At 35.6% G+C, this 23,027-nt stretch overlaps 1 protein-coding gene and 1 long non-coding RNA gene across 10 annotated transcripts in view; both read right to left on the reverse strand.

Moving 5' to 3' along the window:
- The window catches only part of LOC139362782 (uncharacterized), a 46,066-nt gene extending 24,592 nt beyond the window's left edge, over positions 1–21,474 (reverse strand). The window contains exon 1 of the long non-coding RNA XR_011622096.1: positions 779–21,474. This is a non-coding gene — a long non-coding RNA (uncharacterized lncRNA). The remainder of the gene's footprint in view (positions 1–778) is intronic.
- The window catches only part of LOC105475402 (calcium voltage-gated channel auxiliary subunit alpha2delta 1), a 506,236-nt gene that overhangs the window by 355,064 nt on the left and 128,145 nt on the right, over positions 1–23,027 (reverse strand). The gene's annotated exons all lie outside the window — the stretch shown is intronic.

A 23,027-nucleotide genomic window follows, 5' to 3' on the forward strand; every position in this document is an offset into this window, starting at 1 on the left:
ATATGTATATGTATGTGTGTATATATACACATACACACACACACAAATACACATTAAAAAAATTTCTTCCCCTTGTTTTTTTCTTTTCGGAAACCTTATTTTATACTTCATAGACTGATCTCATTTCCAATGACTTTGTCTTCTATTTTGTATTTCTTTGCCCTTTTTTTCTAGGGGAGTCTCCTTAACTTTACCTTTCTTCACTTCTACTTAATGTTTCGGTTATGAATTTTTATAAATTATCTCAATAGTCCTTTTATATAGCACTCTAATCTTGTTTTACACATGAAAGATCTCTTATCTAAGGATATTTAATATCATTTCTGAAGTTTTCCTCGGTTTCCTGCATTGTCTCAGTTGCCTCTGTTTTTTGCGTTTGTCTTTTTTTTTCTTTTTATCCTGTTTGTCATTTTTGACTTTGTCATTACGTTAAAAGCTTTCTTCAATTATACATAATCTTTGTTTATCCATATTTAAGAGTAAGACATAGAAAAGCTAGTTGAAAGCCCATTCTGCATGGGCAGGTTTGCTAACAGGTAGGCTTTACCATAGGGTGATCAGTTGGTGACCTGGCCATTTCCTTTGCAAATCCCAAAATGTCAGTCTCTGAAGATCTCCTCTCTTGGGCCAATAGCTCCAGAAATTAAGTTTACAAACTCCTTTCTAATTCTAGGATTCAAGAAGGGAAGAGCCTGGGTATCTCACAGCTCAAAGAAGAGGCTACATTTAATTCTAAAATAGTTTCCTGTTTTAGAATGATGCCTCATACACTTCTTACCTCCAGCTGTCTCTGAGTCCAGAGCTTCTTGGGTTCAACCCAGGGCTGAGTTCAGTATGGGAAGGATCTGGGAATATAATTTCTTTTCAACACTTTCAGCCAATCTTTATGTTTTCAGCTGTATTTTGCACCCAGCTTTTTACAGGCAGCTTGTGGCTCCCATTTCTAAAATCTTCCAAAGACATGAGGTGCAAATGTGATTATTTCCCAATAGAGTATGTATTTATTATATATTACCCCAATAGAGGCCCTTGGCTTTTTGCTCTTTCTACTCTTAGAAGATAATGATCACTCTTCCGGCTCTACAATTTTGTTAGCATTTCTTATCTGACACTATCTTCTCTTTTATCATCTTTATCCTCACAGATTTAAGTCTTTATTTTATTTCAGTGGGGGATTTGAAAGAAAATAAAGATAGATACGCTTGTTCAAGCCATCATGCTTAATCAAAACTCTAGTAAACTTAACTATTTTAACGTAACATAAATTGCATGAGCTATATTTTAATATGGCTAAATATCTAGTCAAGATATTCTTATTTCTTACTACTAGAAAATACTTAAAATTGACAGTAAAAATAACTTGGTCTTTATTACATAAAATTCAGATATTTTTGGTTTGATGTAGAAGTCAGCTGTAACATAGAAGAAGGATGGAAATTTTAATTTGTTATTAGGCTCCTTTATCACAGGTCTTCTCTTGAATCTAGGAATTCAGTTATTCACACTTGCAATTTCCATATGGTGACATGACTCATCATTTATTTTTACTATAATTAAGTTTTCTGCTGCAACAGAAATATGACTTTTTGTACTCTGAGATGAGCTATTTTATTCTGGAGAGAAAAATAAATTTCACAATAAAAAGCAGGTTGACTAATGGTTAATGATAAGTCATGTCATTAAGTATCTCCTAATGTTAAAAATATGTCATGAGTCATGAAATCTAGTATGCATAAAACAATTACAGAGGAATCCCTGCAACAAAACAGATGATAAACCAGATTTAAAGCAGTTATATATCTGAAGCCTAACCATATAGAAGAGAATTTAAACCAACAGCCTATAAAGTAAGTATCAATCTTACCATTCTGAAACTTTGTTAAAGGAATTACAATAATAAATTTGAGTTAATTTTTTAATTTATATTTTTCTAGCTACATTTTATGTTGTTAAAATGTTTTACTTTTTTTACATGATATATCCAATTTATAAACATCTCAATAACAAAAAAGAAAGTTAAATCAGTCTAAGACACATCAACTGCAGATAACTAATACCAGGCACAATTTGTCAACATTTTACTTGCTAACTTGAAAAGGAAAAAGACAAAAGACTTGCCATCTAATTATTAGTTGTGCAAAAATCTTTCAGAAAAGGAAGTGAAACTTGAGACATCATTTTTGGAGAGCACCTATATTTCCAATACTTCATTTTGCCCATTTCCTCAAATATTCCATAGAGGAAAAAGAACCTTAAATATAAATGTTAATGTAAAAGGTTCCTTGTTACAGTAAAATAACAAATACAAAAAGGCAAAAAGATTTGGGAAGATAATGATCAAAAGGTATAAAATTTCAGTTAGACAGAAGGAATAAGTTCAAGAGACACAAGGTGGGTATAAGTAATAACAATTTATTGTATACTTGAAAATGTCTAAGAAAGTAGGTTGTATTTTTTTTTTTTTTTTTTTGAGACAGGGTCTCTGTTGCGCAGGCTGGAGTACAGTGGCACGATCACTGCTCACTGCAGCCTTGACCCCCCAGGCTCCAGCAACCCTCCTGCCTCAGCCTCCCCAGTAGCTGGGATTACAGCTGTATACCACTATACACTATATCTCGTTAATTTCTTTCTTCTTTCTTCTTTTTTTTTCTTTTTAGAGATGAGGTTTCACCATGTTGCCTGGGCTAGTCTAAAACTCCTGAACTCAAGCGATTCTCCTACCTCAGCCTCCCAAAGTGTTGAGGTTACAGGTATGAGCCACCACTCTCACCACAAACACATGTAAGTATATGAAGTAATACAAAACAGCTTAGTTTAGCCATTCTGCAATGTATGCACATTTCAAAACATCATGTACACCATAAATATACACATTTTTATTTGGCAACTTAAAAACCTAAGAAATAACATTATAAGTTGAAAAAAAACAAAAAGTAAAAAGAGTACCCAAGCCACCTATTCCCAAACATGTCCAGAAAAAAACAAACTATTTCTCAACTGCTCTGACTTAGACATTGTCCTTGGGGAGATAGTTTCAAATTTCAGCAGGACAGACAGTTTAGTGATTTATAGCATATAAACATAAATGAGTCACTATTGTTATAACATGACCAGTTTGTGATAACATAAAGGAGAGAAGAGTAGGAAAAAAGTGTGAGGATACAGAGTTAACATGTAGATTCTGAAGTGGAAAAACTATTTCTGTAAGTGACCCCTTTAAAATAGGGTTAACATCTCAGAGCATTTCTGACATTTGAATCAGCTCAATATGTCAAGCTAAAATTTTTCAGCCTTGGGCACAATAGCGGTTACAAGTAAGTGAAGCTTTATGCTACCACAGTTAATTAGCAGAAAGACACCTAACTAGAAACCTCTTAGAATAGCAGGAAGGATTTTCGATAAATTTAGACCCAAGATGCTTAATTGCACATTTTAGTGTAACAAATTGTATGTCTTCTTTTAAAGCTATCTGTTAAACTCCTATTCACTTCAATGTGGACTGATTTAAAATGTAGCTATAGCATTCCCTGACCCCATGCCATCCCATAACAAAGTAGAGTTAATCATTCTCTCCTATGTATTACCACTGTATCTGAACATTCTTTATGATTTCATTTGTTATATAGTATTCTGATTAATTGTATATGCAGGTGAATATGAATTTTTGCCACTTCAACCTGTAGGAGCCTAGCAAATAGTTGGTATTCAATAAATAAGAATCCATGAGATTTAAAATTAAAAGGATTTATGCATGTAGTTGGTGACTGCCTATGTATCTGCAAAAATCATTTTAAATGTCAGAGTTTAGGATACTATTATTTCTCATTAGTAAAAACTTATATTGGCGAGGAGCAGTGGCTTATGCCTGTAATGCCAGCGTTATGGGAGGCGGAGGTGGAAAGATCGCTTGAGTCCAGGAGTTCGAGACCAGCCTGGGAAACACAATGAGGCTCTGTCTCTACTAAAACAAAAAAAAAAAATCAAAAATTATCCAGGTGTGGTGGCACACATCTATAGTCCCAGCTAATCAGGTGGCTGAGGCAGGAGAATTCCTTGAGCCCAAGAGGCTGAGTGCAGTGAGCAAGGTCGTGCCACTGCACTCCAGCCTGAGCAACAAAGAGAGACCCTGTCTCAATAAATAAATAAATAAATAAATAAATAAATAAATAAATAAATAGAAAAAAAACTCACATTAAAATGAATTACCCTATTCAATAGCATAACAACAATCTTGATCATTGATCTGCACCATAAATGTCTCCTGGCAGCTAATACTCAGATACCACACATGTTAATATTTCCTTTGGAGAGTGGGTGATGTTGAATGGCAAACTATCACTTGTTCTCAATTGGTAACTTCACATAATTAGAAGTGTGTTTCTTCTAATATTACCAATGCTGTTACACAACGAAAGAATGTAAACAGTTTGTAGACTAGCAGTCAACATTCCTTTTCAAAAAAATAATTTTGTAAAACAAGTCATTGTAATTATAGAATAAAAAGGGTTTCTATTAAAGAAATGAACAAACAAACAGAATTCTAGGATACAATGGCTACGTTTTTATTCCTGAGATCACCTTTAACCTAATCACCTTTAACCTTTTTAATGTAGTTGTAGTCTTTACCAGTATCTGTGCCTTATAACATTGGCCAGTTTATTCTATGTAGCACATCTTATTGGGAATGTATTATATTTCAGATGCTGGAGGCTGGTAATAAAGATTTTACTATAAAACAAAATGACTAATAAGTAATCTTAAAAATAAGTATGTATTCATCCACCTTCATAAACAAGAACCAACCATAATTTTCCTCAATCATTCTCTTGTAATATGGATATATCAGAAGCAGAATTTATTGCCAACGGGTGGTTTTAATTAGAATCAAGTAGGGTAAAATTGAAATTTTAGTAATTTTTTAAAAACCTGTCTTCATTAAATACACAAACAAAATTATTATGAAATACATCACTAACTAGAAAATGTTATTCAAAAACTCTTCAATACAAAAACATTTGCAGCTATTATAGAATTATACATACTAATTGGTAATTACTGAGTAATATTTAGTATGAATTTTTAAAGTGCTCCAGTAGCAAATAATGACTCTAAAAACTAGTGCCATGTAAATGTTTTCCACCAATAGGGAATCCCAGGGCGATGCAGACATTCCCACCTACTACCCAGTTCTTTGATTTCCTAGTGTACTAATATATATATAAGAGGACTGGAACTGTAATTGCCACTAAAAGATAACATTACAGAGCGGCATTATGAGGTCATCTGAGATTCCACTGTCTTCTTTCTTCTTCTATGCTTATATATTTCAGACACATAATCCAGGTTTTCCATTCTTTTCTATAATATTGTTAACATCTGAATGACAGTATTTACGCTCTTTACTTAAAATTGGCGACCAGAACTTATGAATAAGTTTCTTTACTTTAAATTTCATAATTTCATATTTATAGTTCAATCATACTATGAAATTTATTTTTAAAAAGAGTCCAAATGTCTTTTTTTCTTTTTTAAGAGACAAGGGTCTCACTATGTTGCCCATGCTGGAAAGCAGTGGCTTTGCACAGGCACACTTCAGCCTCTAACTCCTAGACTTGAGTGTTCTGAGTAGCTGGGACTACAGATGCATGCTACCACACCCGGCTCCAAATGTCTAATGAGGCAAGTTTATGTACATATAATTCCATTAATAAGTAAAAATAGGCCAGGCGCAGTGGCTCATGCCTGTAATCCCAGCACTGTGGGAGGCCGAGGTGGGCCGATCACCTGAGGTCAGCCTGGCCAACATGGCAAAACCCCGTCTCTACTAAAAGTACAAAAATTGGCCGGGCCTGGTGGCATGTGCCTGTAATCGCAGCTACTCAGGAGGCTGAGGCAGGAGAATACCCTGAACCTGGGAGGTGGAGGTTGCAGTGAGCCGAAATGGCGCCACTGCACCCAGCCTGGGTGAAAAGAGCGAGACTCTGTCTGAAAAAAAAAAAAAAAAGTAAAAATAATAGTAAATACTAAGTCATTTTTTACTCACCTGGTTAATTGGGAAAAAAAAATTTCTCTACTTATCATACAAACATGTTGTTAACATTAAAGAGACACTATGTATACAATGAAAGATGATCATATAGCAAATTATTCTGTTAGGTTTTTTTGTTTGTTTTGGGGGGTTTTAGGGAGAAAGTAGGTCAAAGTGGAAACTTCTACTTTCTCATTATTGTTTTGGGTATTTTGCAATCAGCATTTTCTCAGAAAGAACAGTGAAGATAGTTTTACTTTAAAAGTTAGATGAGAATGACTGGGTGTGGTGGCTCATGCCTGTAATCCCAGCACTTTGGGAGGCTGGAGTGGGCAGATCACTCGAGGTCAGGAGTTTGAGACCAGCCTGGCTAACATGGTGAAACCCCATCTCTAATAAAAATAAAAAATTAGCCAGGCGAGTTGGTAGGTGACTGTAGTCCCAGCTACTGGGGAGGCTGAGGCACAAGAATCACTTGAACCCAGGAGGTGGAGGTTACAGTGAGCCGAGATCACGTCACTGCACTCCAGCCTGGGCAACAGAGCAAGACTCTATCTCAAAAAAAAAAAAAAGTCTAGATGAGAGTATGAATACATAATTTCCAAGTGTCTTCACTTCACTATCACATCTTTAAACTTCAGTTTTATTGTTATATGAATAGCAATCAGATAAACATAATTGATTTCTACAGCCCTAAATTAATAGGATTATAGAAAATCAGAAAATATTAGAGAGCTTATAAAGGGAAAAAAAACCCTACATTTTAATCATTAGCCAACTTATTCATTCAGTAAATATTTATAGAATACCAACTATATATTAGGAACTATGTTAGGCCCAACAAGTATAAAGATAAATATGAACTGAAATGGGCGCTTATGGATTTTACCAGTTAGGAGACAATGAAACAAACAAAAACTTGAATCATGACCAATCTGTGATCATTGCTCTGAAGATAATACAGGTCAGTGTCTCTCATTCAGAATAACAATAGGGGTGTGTGTCTGATTTAAACAACATCGTCAAGCAGGCTATTTTGATCTTCACACTGAGACCCAAGGTGAAGAAAGAAAAAGTAAACAAAGCACTGAGCTAGGGAATATTTTTTTTAAGTAAAGGGAACAGAATGTGCAAATATTCTTAGGCAGGAATAAAGATAAAGAAGGCCTCTGGACTGAAGCATTGTAAGGGGTCAAGAGGAATTAAATCAGAAAGGAAAGGACAAACCAGGTCATAGAAGGACTCACAGCCCTTAATAGGATTGCAGATATCCTTTTAAATGAATAATATTTTATATGTAAAAGAATGAGAATTTGAAAAGCTCTTTCATCATGTAATATACAAACCATGTTGCCCACATAAAACAAAAGTAAAAGCCATGAGTAATTCATGTAAAACTAAAGGTTATCAGAATATATATGAAAAGCCTCAGTAATTTGCTATATTTGCTACTGTAAGTATGCAGGAAAGACCATTTTTTTCAAAGTAATTATTTCTAATTCATAAAGTTTAAACATGTCAACCATGTTTTCCAACTTAAGGACATAATTAAATGATAGTCAACCAAAGGAAGAAGGCTTCTTAAATTAGAATATTTAGAATAGTGAGGTTACAGCAATTCAGAATACAGAGAATTCAAATCTAATCCACAAATCTGTCTTCTATAATAATAAATACAATATAAAATAAAACTAAAACACTATAAATATAATAATCTAGACATAGTATATACTTTCTAAAATTAAAATACACATGAAACTAATGTAGTCTCAGTTTTCAAAACACAGTCTGAATACTTCAATATATTGAAAAACTAGGACCTGGATTGCTGGTGTTAGTGATTATAATGAAGCCGTTGATAACTTCCAAATTTAAATTTTACAAAGGAAGATTTGTTAGGTTGATAAATAACATCCAAATGTAAACATTGCAATTTAATTTACATATTACAGTTTCATTGAATTTGCGTAAAAGTTGAGATGGTAAGAATGTGAATGACTAAAGAAAAGTTTGCTATCTTTTTTTGGAGTCGGGGGACAGGTGGGGGATGGAGTTTCGCTCTTGTTGCCCATGCTGGAGTGAAAAACCACGATCTTGGCTCACCGCAAACTCCGCCTCCCGGGTTCAAGCGATTCTCCTGCCTCAGCCTCCCAAGTAGTTGGGATTATAGGCATGTGCCACAACACTCGGCTAATTTTGTATTTTTAGTAGAGACAGGGTTTCTCCATGTTGGTCAGGCTAGTCTTGAACTCCAACCTCAGGTGATCTGCCCACCTCAGCCTCCCAAATTGCTAGGATTATAGGCATAAACTGCCGTGCCTGACCAGGTTTGCTATCTTAATAGAGCAAACCAATGTCTTAGGTGATAATTTTTCACTTAGAAATTTGATGAATCAAAATATAAATATATATATAGTATAAAATGTACATGTTGTCCTAACCATACATAATGAAAAAAAGAGTTGTTAAGAGTAGATTGATAATGATCCTTTTTATTCCCACCAACATAGATGGTAGAAAATTTGATATCTAATTTTCAAATATTTCAAATATGAATTTTTTAAATAAATTTTCTTATATAAATAAGGGATGTTTCCATTAAATTGTGTATTAATTTTGGTAAATAATACACACACACACACACACACACACATATATTTTTTGAGACAGAGTCTCTCTCTGTAACATAGACTGGAGTGCAGTGGTACAATTTTCCACTGACTGCAACCTCTGCCTCCTGGGTTCAAGCGATTCTCCTGCCTCAGCCTCCCGAGTAGCTGGAATTACAGGTGCCTGCCACCACACCTGGCTAATTTTTTGTATTTTTTAGTAGAGATGGGGTTTCACTATGTTGGCCAGGCTGGTCTCGAACTCCTGACCTCAGGTGATCCACCCACCTCAGCCTCCCAAAGTGCTGGAATTATAGGCGTGAGCCACCGCCTGGCCTATGCTATTATATTTTATGGACAGAATGTATTTAAATTTCCTTTCCTAAATAATATTCCATGAACCTATCAACTCTATTGAAAAAACAAAATCTGCATATAACTGTACCCCTTATTAGAGGTTGAGATTTTGGGGGTTTTTTGGTGATTTTTCATATAAAGAATGTTTTATGTATCAATAAAATTTCCATTTATGTAGCTGACACATACATTTCAAAATGTTAACCCCTAATGTAGGTGGTAAAGTGTGAGAGAACGAGTACATCCAAACATTAGACTATACTTTCACAGCCCAATTTGAGTATGTGTAATAAAACGCCTTGAAATGCACAAACCTTCACCTCCACGATTTCTAATTTTTTTTTTTTTTTTCCTTTTTTTGAGACAGAGTTTCGCTCTTGTTGCCCAGACTGGAGTGCAATGGCGCAATCTTGGTTCACTGCAACCTCCGCCTCCCGGGTTCAAGTGATTCTCCTGCCTCAGCCTCCCAGGTTGCTGGGAAACAGACATGCACCACCACACGCAACTAATTTTGTATTTTTAGTAGAGACGGGGTTTCTCCATGTTGGTCAGGCTGGTCTCAAATTCCCGACCTCAGGTGATCCGTCCACCTCGGCTTCCCACAGTGCTGGGATTACAGGCATGAGCCACCACACCCAGCCCACACGATTTCTAATTCTTAAAATTTATTCAAGCAGTAATCCTGAATATCAGAAATGACTAGGTACAAGTCATGCATCCCAATAATAATTATATACAGACAAATATAAGCTAAATATAATTGTCTCCTAAAGAGGAATAGTTAAGTAAATCCTAAAATGTCTAAAAGATAGTTTAGACAACCATTAAGAATCATGTCACAAAGGAAGAGTTAACATAGGAAGGAAGATGATACGTTGGAGAAATAATACAACATTTGGCCTTTTTCTCTTCTTTTTTTTTTTTTTTTTTTTTGAGACGGAGTCTTGCTCTGTTGCCCAGGCTGGAGTGCAGTGGTGCAGCTCGCTACAAGCTCCACCTCCTCAGTTCACACCACTCTCCCACCTCAGCCTCCTGAGTAGGCAGGACTACAGGCACTCGGCACCACACCCAGCTAATTTTATTTTTATATTTTTTGTAGAAACAGGGTTTCATCATGTTAGCCAGGATGGTCTCAATCTCCTGACCTTGTGATCCGCTTGCCTTGGCCTCCCAAAGTGCTGGGATTACAGGTGTGAGCCACCGTGCCCAGCCAACATTTGGTCTTTTAAGACCAAAATAATTATTATCAAGATGACTATATTACTCAAAGCAATGTACAGATCCATTGCAATACCTATCAAAATTCCAATATTATTTTTCACAGAAATAGAAAAAAAAATTCTAAACTGTGTATGTAACTAAAAAAATCTCAAGTAGCCAAAGCAATCCTGAGCTAAAAGAACAAAGCTGGAGGCATCAGTACTTGACTTCAAAATATATTACAAGGCAATAGTAACCAAAACAGTATGGCATTGGTATAAAAATAGACACATAGACCAGTGGAACAGAACAGAGAACTCAGGAATAAATCCACATATTTACAGCCAATTGATTTTTTACAAAAGCGCTAAGATGAAACTGGGCCACTATCTTTCACCATATACAAAAATCAACTAAAGAGGGATTAAAGATGTAAATGTAAGACCTGAAACTAAAATTACTACAAGAGAAGATAGGGTAGACACTTCATTGGTCTAGGCAAAAAATTTAAGGCTAAGACCTCAAAAACACAGGCAACAAAAACAAAATTAGACAAATGGGACCATATTAAACTGAAAAGCTTCTGCACAGCAAAGAAAAAAAACAGAGTAAAAAGACAAACTATTGAAAGGGAAAAAATATTTGCAAACTATTCATCTGACAAGGGACTAATATCAAGGATATATAAGGAACTCAAACAACTCAACAGTTAAAAAATGGGCAGAGGACATAAACAGACATTTCTCAAAAAGAGACATACAAATGGCTAACAGGTATATAAAAAAATGTTCAACATAACTAATCATCAGGGAAATGCAAATCAAAACCACAATGAGTTATCATCTTATTCTAGTTAGAATGGCTATTAATAAAAGGACAAAATGTAATAGATGCTGGTGAGAACGTAGAGAAAAGAGAACTCTTACATACTTTTGGTAGTAATGTAAATTACTACAGCCACTACGGAAAACAGTATGGAGATTTCTTAAAAAACTAAAAATTTAACTACCATTCTATCCAATAATCCCACTAGTGGGCATTAATCCAAAGGAAAGAAAATCAGCATATTAAAGAGATAACTGCACTCCCAAGTTTATTGCAACACTACACCACAATGGCAAAGATACGTTATCAATCTAAGTGTCCATCAGTAGATGAATAGATAAGAAAATGTGGTAGCGTATATACTTAATGAAATACTATTGGGCCACAAAAAAAGAATGAAATTCTGTCATTAGCAGCAACATGAATGGAACTGGAGATCATTATGTTAAGTGAAATACGCCAGAAGCAGAAAGACAAATATCTCATGTTCTCAATCATATGTGGATGCTAAAAAGTTGTATTTCATGGAGGTAAAAAGTATAATGATAGATAACCAGAGGCTGGGAATATTTTAGGAAGGGGTATATAGAGAGGGGCATAAAGACAGGTTGGTTAATGGGCACAAACACACAATGAAAGAGAAGTAATGAGTTCTAATGATTGATAACAGAGTAGGGTGACAATAGTTAACAACAATGTATTGTTTATCTCAAAATAGCTAGAACAGACGACTTGATCAGTTGCCAACACATAAAACTGGAAAATATCAAGGTGACAGACACCCTAAATACCCTGATTTGATCGTTACACATTCTATGCATGTAACAAAATATCACATGTACACCATAATGATGTACAGATACTATGTAATGATTCAAAAAAATTTAATGCTAACTTTTTAAAAAAGAATTGCTATTAGTCTCAAATGGTCCTAACTCTGCCACTAATTAATGTTGCAATCTTGGGTAATTTATTTATCTGAATTTCAGATAACTTCTCTCTAAAATGATAATTGTGAAGAATAACTTATGAAATTCATTTGAATTAAGACACTGTATTTTGTAAGAGTCTCACGCACACATGTACATGCATACAAAGTATTTTGGCATAACTATGATTTTTAAAGTAAATATTTATATAGAAATAATCAGATGATAATAAAGGGAACCAAAAACATTTCACTCCAAAATATACTTCTTTGACATATTTTGAGATGGCTATTTGGAGGGTCTACAGATTAACAAGAGTCCTGAAAGCTGTCTTTTGTCAAGGAGATTTGCATCTGTTGAAAACAATCTGATTAGTGAAATAAACAATCAAGATTTTTCTGGGGCCCTACACCTTACCTCCAGATCTAGGAAATAAACTCAACCACAGCCTACCATCCATTCTTTCTCAGAGCTGCTACCTATGAGATTTCATTTACATAACAAGACTACCTCTGCCCCAAGCCTTTCTTTCTCTCCTATAACCTGTCTTGCCATGCTCCAAGTCCCTGTAATTTTTATAACACAAGATGGTATAAAAACAACCACCATCTGGCCTATTCCTTGAGTTTTCATATGTTCTATGATGCTCATGCACATGTGTGCACAAATAATAAATCTATATGATTTTCTCCTATTAATTTGCCTTTCATCAGTTGATTTTCATCAAATCTATAGAGGGCAAAGGGAAGGTTTCCCTGCACTTTTGGCGCTATGAGCATCATAACCAAAAGCTCTTTTGAAGCCACAGGCGAGGGAACTCAGAATCTGTCAGGCTGGCAGAAGGGTAAAAATGTCTTGCTAGTCAGATTCCCAGGTGTCTATCTGTGGAATACAGTTGAGCAGATAGTGAAAGTCACTGTTTTTCCTTTTCCAAATTTAAGATTAATAAGAGAAAAGCATTTATACACAGTAGTCCTAGGTTCAGTGACTCTGGTAGATATTTTGGAATATTCATATTGTCTGATCCTTTTCCTCCCAGAAATAGTCATGTGTTTTCCTTTGTCTTTGTTTTTCTGTCTTGTCATAAAGTCCCTTTGGTCTTGTTTTATGTGTCTAAGAGCTTACCTTGTCATCAAATGGAATCACTATTTTTTGGTCTCAGCCATCCAGATGGCATGATTTTGGGGTCATGTCTGGTAGCCAGTGTGAAAGAGGTGAGAACTCTAAAACAAGTAAGATTTTAAGCAGCACACTCTTTGTTCTGAATTTGCCAACCTCTCAGGGGAATGTGTCTTAAGAAGAAGTTCCATCCCCTTAAGAAGAAGAAGGGGATTTTGCTGTCTCCAAGAAGAAGTTGTGTCTTAAGAAGAAGTTCCATCCCCTAAAGAAGAAGAAGGGATTTTGCTATCTCAAGAAGAAATTTTGTCTTAAGAAGTTCCATCCTCTAAAGAAGAAGAAGGGGATTTTGCTGTCTCAACTTTTGCTGCATGGTTAGATCTGGGAATGTCCAATTGCACATGGGCCTATCCATTGTCACAGATTAATGAGTTAGTGACTGGCAGCTTCCCACAAATTTCTGAGAGACTGGAGACATCGTATGTATAAATATCGTCCTTAACCTGTGGCAAACAGAGACTTCTGCTATCCTAACCTATTTCTGGGAGTGAATTTTCTGGGGGATCATGGGGGCTGCATCTTCGGTGCACATTTTTAAAATGCCACTTATATCCATGGTATGCTAAACCTGGAAAGTTATCTCTGGGAATTTCCAAGTAAAAGGCTTATTAGCTTGAGTCATTAATAGACTAAATAAAATTGGCTATATTTAAAAGAAAACTTTTTAGTGTTTCTCTTCACCAGCTCTTACTGGTATCTATGAAAACAAACAAACAAACAAAAAATAGCCTTAAAACCTCTCTTGGCAAAAATAACAATCTGATTTAAAATAAAATTAAAATCCTTTGTGTGCTCAACAGCCTGCATTGGTTTCTCCACAGAATCTGCAAAAAAGCACTCCAGCCTGTGGCCTAGTGGCTAGGGTTCTATGATCCCACGATGCAGCCAAGGTTTGAATCTCATTAGAGCCTCAGAGAGATGTCGATGTAAATTCCTTAACTTAGGAGAAAAAACAAACATTTATAAGAATTATATAATTCTTTTTTTAGGTGGCAGAATGGAGTCTTGCTCTATTGCCCAGGCTGGAGTGCAATGGCACAATCTCGCTCACTACAACCACTGCCTCCTGAGTTCAAGCAATTCTCCTGCCTCAGCCTACCAAGTAGTTGGGATTTATAGGCGCGTGCCACCATGGCTGGCTAATTTTTTTGTATTTTTAGTAGAGACAGAGTTTCACCATGTTGGCCAGGCTGGTCTTGAACTCCTGACCTCAAGTGATCCTCCCGCCTCAGCCTCCCAAAATGCTGGGATTACAGGAGTGAGCCACTGTGCCTGAGAAGAATTATATAATTCTTATAATTATATAATTTATACAATTATAATTCTTAAAATAATTATATAATTTATAAATTTATAATTCTCATAAAGAATTACATAAGAATTAGTTTGAATTTTTGTAACTTTTGACATTTTGGGGTACCCATTTGTTATAGATCATTTTCCCCTCTGTGGAGGGCTATTGCTCTCCTGTTCATATCTATGTCTCTTTCTTCTTCTAGCTGTCTTTGGGGGTGGCTCTGGATCTTGTTAGGACTACTTCTTTGCATCTCTTTTGAGATACCTCTTGCATCCTTGCTTAGTCATAGAAGACTTACTGGTTTTGATTCTGAGTCACTTGGTAGATACCTTCTGTTTAAATGCAAAGAGGGATAAAAAATATTCAAAAGCTGGAATACTGGCAATTTGTCCCAGCAAAAATCTGATGATGAGAGATTTGAAAAGATTTTGTAAGAGCCCTATGGTCATCAGCTTAACTAAAAGCTGACATTCAAACTAAGTATTGTTTAAACTTCCCTGTTCTCTTTCAGATCCTGTTTCTCACACAGGAATCTTTTTCAGTGAACTGAAACGCCATCTTAATTGTATGTTCAGTCCCTCTGTTGACTTCCTTTCTTATTGGCAAGAGTTTTGCTTAAACAAAAAACTAAAACTTCATTGGCCTTTTCGGAAGCTTAAGATGTATCCACACTGGCTCCTCTTGGACTCAATGCTCCATTTGATTCTTGCCCTCCTTTTACCACTTTCAGTCTTCCACCCAGTTCCCTTTAATCATTGATTGTTCCCCCTTCAAACCCATATTTCTTTCATTTGGCCAATCAATGGATAAAAATGTACTGAAAGGAAACATGAGAGTTATGGTTGTCACATAAAGGGATCGAAAAGGGACTTCTAGGAACACTCATATGCCTTCAAAACACAGCCAAGGTACCACTGTCCCCTTTTTGGGTAACCTATCTTCCTCATAGAGCCCCAACAGTCATAAGTAGGTTCAGCCGTAATTCATTCATGGGCTCCACCCTGAAATCAATAATCTAGTTAATTTAAGAAACAGAAACTTAAAAAGCCACCTGTTCAACTAAATGGATCTTCCAAATACAACTTTTCAATATTTTGCTGCCCATTTTCAAACCTGCTGTAAAAAAAATTTACATCTGTAAGAAAACTCTCCATCTGTAAGGGAATCTTCCCTCTCTACACCAAAACCACTGGAAACCTATATAATGGGAAAGGTATTCCCTTAAAAGTTTCCATAACAAACTTTTGTTTAAGGTATTTTTCCTGGCTATTTGTCTTAAATGGGCCTTTACCTATGCCCTTCTTTGTCTTGGCAAATAACGATGTTTACATCTAAGTTCTCTGTCTTTGAGACAGAAATTTTCTATCTTAATTCACCTAGGGCCATCCCGTTAGAAGTGCAAGTTTAAAGTTGCCTAGCTAACAGTTGCATAGGGCAATGAAACAGGTGATCTCAAGATTGGTCTAAATGGGGTGGAGAAGGGCTATTTGGAAGTTGGCAAATGAGAATTTCAATGAAAGCTATAAGATTTGATTCTGCGTCTCTTTATGTTATATGTCTATATCTGTTGTGTATATGTGATACTTCTAAGTGAACCAACATAATCGTTAGTAAACAAAGCTAGTTTTAAAACTGTTGATAAAGGCCAGGCACAGTGGTTCATGCCTGTAATACCAGCACTTTGGGAGACCAAGGCAGGTGGATCACCTGAGGTCAGGAGTTCAAGATCAGCCTGATCAACATGACGAAACTCCGTTTCTACTAAAAATATAAAAATTAGCTGGGCATGGTGGTTGGTGCCTGTAATCCCAGCTACTCAGGAGGTTGAAGCAGGAGAATTGCTTGAATCTGGAAGACAGGGGTTGCAGTGAGCCAAGATCACGCCATTGCACTCCAGGCTAGGTGACAAGAGTGAAACTACGTCTCAAAATAATAATAATGATAATAACAATAATAATAATTGATAAAATGGAAAGTCTTTAGAACTATACTAAATATAATTCAGACATTTTTGCCTGGGTCTACTGGTTAGATAGGTTTATACTGTCTGTGCTACAATTTTCAAGGTCATGAAACTGCTCCTTCTGTAATATTTTTTATGCTAGTCTAATCTGTCTTTAATCTAAAGCTGTAAATGCTGGCTGCTTGATTCTTCCAAATCCTCGTAAATATCTTTATGTGAACTTCTATCTTTGGTTTTGAGCCTCTGGACTCCGGAATCTGGAGAGGTGGCCATAGTAAGACCTGGAAACATGTGTGTGTCCATGGCACGTGGCCCACCAAGTGCCATGTTCACACTTCTGTCCTCTGTCCTGGGTTGTAAACCTGGCATATGGATCCAGGACCCAGACAGTCCCTGTTCTTCATACCTGTCCTGAATGCCATGTGAGTAACTCAGAACCCATGACAACTGGGGAAGACATTCGCAAGGGCACCTGTGTCATAGTTTCAAAATACTTTTCAGTAAAGTCTTTAAAAGTCTTGTTATGTGAAATTAAATAATAGTCATAAAAGTGTCTGTATGTCTGTATCATTTCTAAGCTAAAAGTACTATAACATTAACTATTAAATATAACTCTAAATTTATATGCTTTAACATCTTATTTTTATATGGTATAGGAAAGCTAAATATATTTAGATCTGTTAATTAAAAACTAAGAAAACATATCTTTCTTACAAATTATGAAATGGTTTTCATCTACAAATACTGATATGAAACAGTTCAAAATTACTTCCTAGGTTTTCACTAGAAATTAAGGTAACTAAGAGTTAATATTTAAATTAATATAATTAAATCTATTAAATAAATAATTCTATATGTAATGTGTACAAGAAACTAGCAGATACATTCTTCGGTAAGAAAAGTTACAAAAGGTATGATGATGTATGTGTATTTGTCGAGAAAATAATTTTGTCTAGTTTAGAGGTTATTTAAAGGTTGCTTCAAAATGAAGGGAAAAATGATGCAGATAAAACTAAATGGGCATAGAAAGTTGAGGGAAAAGGAGAATTTCAAATTTTGTAAGGTTGAATGGATAAAGTTAAATAAATTTATTCATATGGTTTTTAAATTGAGCCTTCATATCAAAAACACATACTAATGCAAAGCTATATTTCTTTTTTTTTCTTTTGAATACGATTTTCATATAGTAGTAATAAGAAACAGTAAAAGACTTTGGTTTACCTTTTAGGAAAACTTTTAAAAAGGGGGAAGGGAGAGAGAAACAGATTCTGTGTGACTCGTGATGTCTTTACTAGGTCTTTTAATACTTGGAAAGCTTGAGTCTCCTCTCCAACAAACAGTAAAGGGTTTTGCTTTTTGAAATCTTTTAATTATCACTTTGGCTAAATGAATGACTATTATTTCACAACGACCTGTGATCCTATTTTTGATAAAGTGTTTTAAACCTTTGACATGTTTAATAGGCTTCACAGAATCAAATTTTAAGTTGTAAATTAAGTGTTCTGACCACAAATTAGCTCTGGGGTGTTACAGAGGAACCCTAAAGCATCCAAAAGAGAGACAGTAAGGCTTATTTTATTTATTAAATTGTATAGACCACCTTGTCAAATAAGAAATGGTGTTTAATCTTGAGTTATATGTGTATAAATTAATATGTGTCCAACATTTGATGAGATTCCTAAATATCTGATGTGTCAAATTTCTGTATGCCACAGAAAATAACAAAACTCCTTGTTAGTTCCATCTTTAACCATGGTCATTTTAAATCTTGTTGTCATAATAAATTGATTATTCTGATGCTTTTTGTCCATAAAAGCTTTTTGCAAATCCTAAAATAGTATGTCTTCAAGGAGGTTCATGGAAAAGACTACAAGTATTCTTAAATACATGTTTCTGACAGCTTTTTAGATCATACAAATGCACTAGGTAAGAATTTCTGAAACTCTAATACAAAAAAAATAAAAAAATAAAACTAGACTCATAAAATTGCTAACCTAGTATCAAGCAGAACAAGAATTACATTTAGTTGAACTGATGGAGGACTAAACTAATTTTTTATCACTGTTTTTGACTGAAATATTGTTTATGCTGTTTACTTTTTACAGTTCTTTTCCAAAATCAAAAAAATATATATTTTTTCTTTCAAGTTACTCACAGTTTATAACAATTGGGTAGAATAAACTTTTATGAGCACAATTTAAACATTTACCTTTCTCTCTACTGCTCTCTCCAGAATTTGGAAGCTATTTGTGAGTATTCTTATTTTACAGCAATATAGTTATTTGTGTAAGTTGAATAACAATCTGTTTTGTTTTGTAACAATTGAAGACACTGGTTATTTTACGCAGGCTTTGACTAGAAAGACATATTTTAAAATGTGACCAGCCTGCTTTGAAGCACTGGGTTTGACCTTATAACACCAACAGACTTGGAAAAAGACTGGCCCAGCTACCTTGCCTACACAGTTCCCTTACAAAATTCCTGACCTTGTTGTGATAAGTAAATTATGTCACTTTCTGACAGGCCCCCAAGAACCTCAACATATTTTAGGGACGTTGAGAAGAAAGCAAATTACTCAATTCAGACTGGTATTACAGACACAGTCTTGGGCTTGACTCTAAACCTCAAGAGATTTTAAAAAGTCTAACATGAAATTTCATATGAAAAAGTTACAGCAAAGTCAACTTATGGCCTATATGACTAATCACTACCCTTGTTGCACTTTACGCAAATAATCAGGCCAAAGTTAATAAGACTAAAACTTATTTTATAAATAAATTGGTCTTACTATAGTATGCCTGTTACTAGTTTCTAGCTCACTGAAGTTTATCTTGTTTGTTTTTCAGATTTTATTATTTCCTGCAATCTGGACTGAATCTTAAACTTTTAGTCTCCTTTAATAGCTGACTGTGATTCTCCAAACTACTGTTTCCAATTTTGCATCCACCATTCTGACTTAAAAATCACTAGAAATAAAAATTGTGCTTTTCTTAAAGTCCTGCAAACTGAAGCTGGACAATCTGTCATAAACTTTGGGAGAAACCACTGTAGCCACTTAATATATAAACAGTCTTCATGACTATTGAAGTAGACTCACAAAGTTCACTGAAACTTTTGTTGTTTTTGTTTTGGTTTGTTTTGTTTTGAGACACAGTCTTACTCTGTCACCCAGGCTGGAGTGTGCAGTGGCACGATTTCAGCTCACTGCAACCTCTGCCTCCCAGGTTCCAGCAATCCTCCTACCTCAGCCAACCCAGTAGCTAGGATTACAGGTGTGCACCACTATGCCCAGCTAATTTTTTTGTATTATTTGTATTTTTTGTATTTTTAGTACAGATGGTGTTTCGCCATGTTGGCCAGCTGGTCTCGAACACCTGAACTCAAGTGATCCACGGGCTTCGGGCTCCCAAATTACTAGGATTACAGGCATGAGCCACTGAACCTGGCCTTGGAGGATACAAAATTAATGTGCAAAAATCACAAGCATTCTTATACACCAGTAACAGACAAACAGAGAGCCAAACCATGAGTTAACTTCCATTCAGAACTGCTTCAAAGAGAATAAAATACCTAGGAATCCAACTTACAAGGGATGTAAAGGACCTCTTCAAGGAGAACTACAAACCACTGCTCAGTGAAATAAAAGAGGACACAAACAAATGGAAGAACATACCATGCTCATGGATAGGAAGAATCAATATCACAAAAATGGCCATACTGCCCAAGGTAATTTATAGATTCAATGCCATCCCCATTAAGCTACCAATGACTTTCTTCACAGAATTGGAAAAAACTGCTTTAAAGTTCATATGGAACGAAAAAAGAACCCACATTGCCAAGACAATCCTAAGTCAAAAGAAAAAAGCTGGAGGCACCACGCTACCTGACTTCAAACTATACTACAAGGCTACAGTAACCAAAACAGCATAGTACTGGTACCAAAACAGAGACATAGACCAATGTAACAGAACAGAGTCCTCAGAAATAATACCACACATCTACAGCCATCTGATCTTTGACAAACCTGAGAGAAACAAGAAATGGGGAAAAGATTCCCTATTTAATAAATGGTGCTGGGAAAATTGGCTAGCCATAAGTAGAAAGCTGAAACTGGATCCTTTCCTTACTCCTTATATGAAAATTAATTCAAGATGGATTAGAGACTTAAATGTTAGACCTAATACCATAAAAACCTTAGAAGAAAACCTAGGTAATACCATTCAGGACATAGGCATGGGCAAGGACTTCATGTCTAAAACACCAAAAGCAATGGCAACAAAAGCCAAAATGGACAAATGGGATCTAATTAAACTAAAGAGCTTCTGCACAGCAAAAGAAACTACCATCACAGTGAACAGGCAACCTACAGAATGGGAGAAAATTTTTGCAATCTACTCATCTGACAAAGGGCTAACATCCAGAACCTACAAAGAACTCAAACAAATTTACAAGAAAAAAACAAACAACCCCATCAAAAAGTGGGCAAGGGATATGAACAGACATTTCTCAAAAGAAGACATGCATACAGCCAACAGACACATGAAAAAATGCTCGTCATCACTGGCCATCAGAGAAATGCAAATCAAAACCACAATGAGATACCATCTCACACCAGTTAGAATGGCAATGATTAAAAAGTCAGAAAACAACAGGTGCTGGAGAGGATGTAGAGAAATAGGAACACTTTTACACTGTTGGTGGGATTGTAAACTAGTTGAACCATTGTGGAAAACAGTATGGCGATTCCTTAAGGATCTAGAATTGGAAGTACCATACGACCCAGCCATCCCATTACTGGGTATATACCCAAAGGATTATACATCATGGTACTATAAAGACACATGCACACGTATGTTCATTGCAGCACTATTCACAATAGCAAAGACTTGGAATCAACCCAAATGTCCATCAGTGACAGACTGGATTAAGAAAATGTGGCACATATACACCATGGAATACTATGCAGCCATAAAAAAGGATGAGTTTGTGTCCTTTGTAGGGACATGGATGCAGCTGGAAACCATCATTCTCAGCAAACTATCACAAGAACAGAAAACCAAACACCGCATCTTCTCACTCATAGGTGGGAACTGAACAATGAGATCACTTGGACTCGGGAAGGGGAACATCACACACCGGGGCCTATTATGGGGAGGGGGGAGAGGGGAGGGATTGCGTTGGCAGTTATACCTGATGTAAATGACGAGTTGATGGGTGCTGACGAGTTGATGGGTGCAGCACAGCAACATGGCACAAGTATACATATGTAACAAACCTGCACATTACGCACATGTACCCTAGAACTTAAAGTATAATAATAAAAAAATTTTTTTTAAATACTTTTTAAAGTTGGTTTTCTTAAATCAAGATCCAAAATAAATAAATAAATAAATAAAAGAAACTCTTGATTTGAAATACAATCCAAGACTGTGGATTCCCACTGTGCCCATTTAAACTGAAGATGCTTCAAATTCTAAAAAAACCTAATTTACAGATAAGTCCAGACATTAGCCTTTGTTTTTCCTGTTTCCACAGAAATGCCTGTTATTAACGATATATTTAAGTGCACCATATGTACAGTCCTGGTTTGAGAGTCCATCTGCAATGCAATGTCCGAGAATGAAGAATATCTTTAATTGAACTGACCTATCCTCAGGACTAACAGATTGATATCAAGAGAATATGAGCTAGGTGTTCCAATCTACCTATTTTTTCTTCTTCTTTGCCAATCTATCTCACAATCTCCAACCCAAATTTGCCCATAGCTAACAATCTTTGCATAATATGTGAAACTTTGTGAAGATAAAGTTTCAAATGGGAGACTAAAGGAAACCAAAAAGATTTCACCCTCAAATATATTTCTTTGACCTATTTGGAGATGGCTATTCAGAGGGCCTGCAGACAACAATAGCCCTAAAAAGCTGCCTTTTGCTAAGATTTGCATCAGTTGAGAAAAACCTATACTGGTGAAGTAAATAACCAGGCTTTCTCAGAGGCCCTACTTATCAGCAGATCTCAGAAATTAAATCAACCACAAGGTATGCTATCCATTCTGTCTCAGAGATATTATCGGTGAAGTTTCATCTGCCTAATGAGACCACCTTTGTCCCATGCCTTCCACTCTCTCCTAGAACCAGTCTTGCCATGCTCCCAGCCCCTACTCCTTCTGTAACCTCAACATGGTATAAAAACATCACCCAACTGGCCCTTTGAGTTTTCATATTCTGTATGACTTCTCTGCGCATGTGTGCATGTTAATAAAATGTGTATGCCTTTTCTCCTTTCAATGTACCTTTTGTCGGTTAATTTTCAGCATACCTTCAGAGGGCAAAGTGGAAACTTTTCCTTGGTTCTTTCAATGTACACCAAAAATATAAATCATGTTTATTTATGGGTAATAGGATTTCAAGTAGTTCTAATTCTCGTCTTTCCTACATTGAACATGTATATTTTGTAATTTAAAAAATATTACTCCAAAATCAGTAATAAAAAACAAAATAATATTGCATATCATGTCAATGATTTAGATCAGTATTGTTTAATGCAAACTACTGTAGTATACATTCTTTTTGTAGATTTTTACATATATCCAGTGCTTCTGTGGGAGAACATATACCTTTCTAAAAGAATCACATGAATAAAT

Source organism: Macaca nemestrina, chromosome 4 (assembly GCF_043159975.1).
Source record: "Macaca nemestrina isolate mMacNem1 chromosome 4, mMacNem.hap1, whole genome shotgun sequence".
Taxonomy (NCBI): Eukaryota; Metazoa; Chordata; class Mammalia; order Primates; family Cercopithecidae; genus Macaca; species Macaca nemestrina.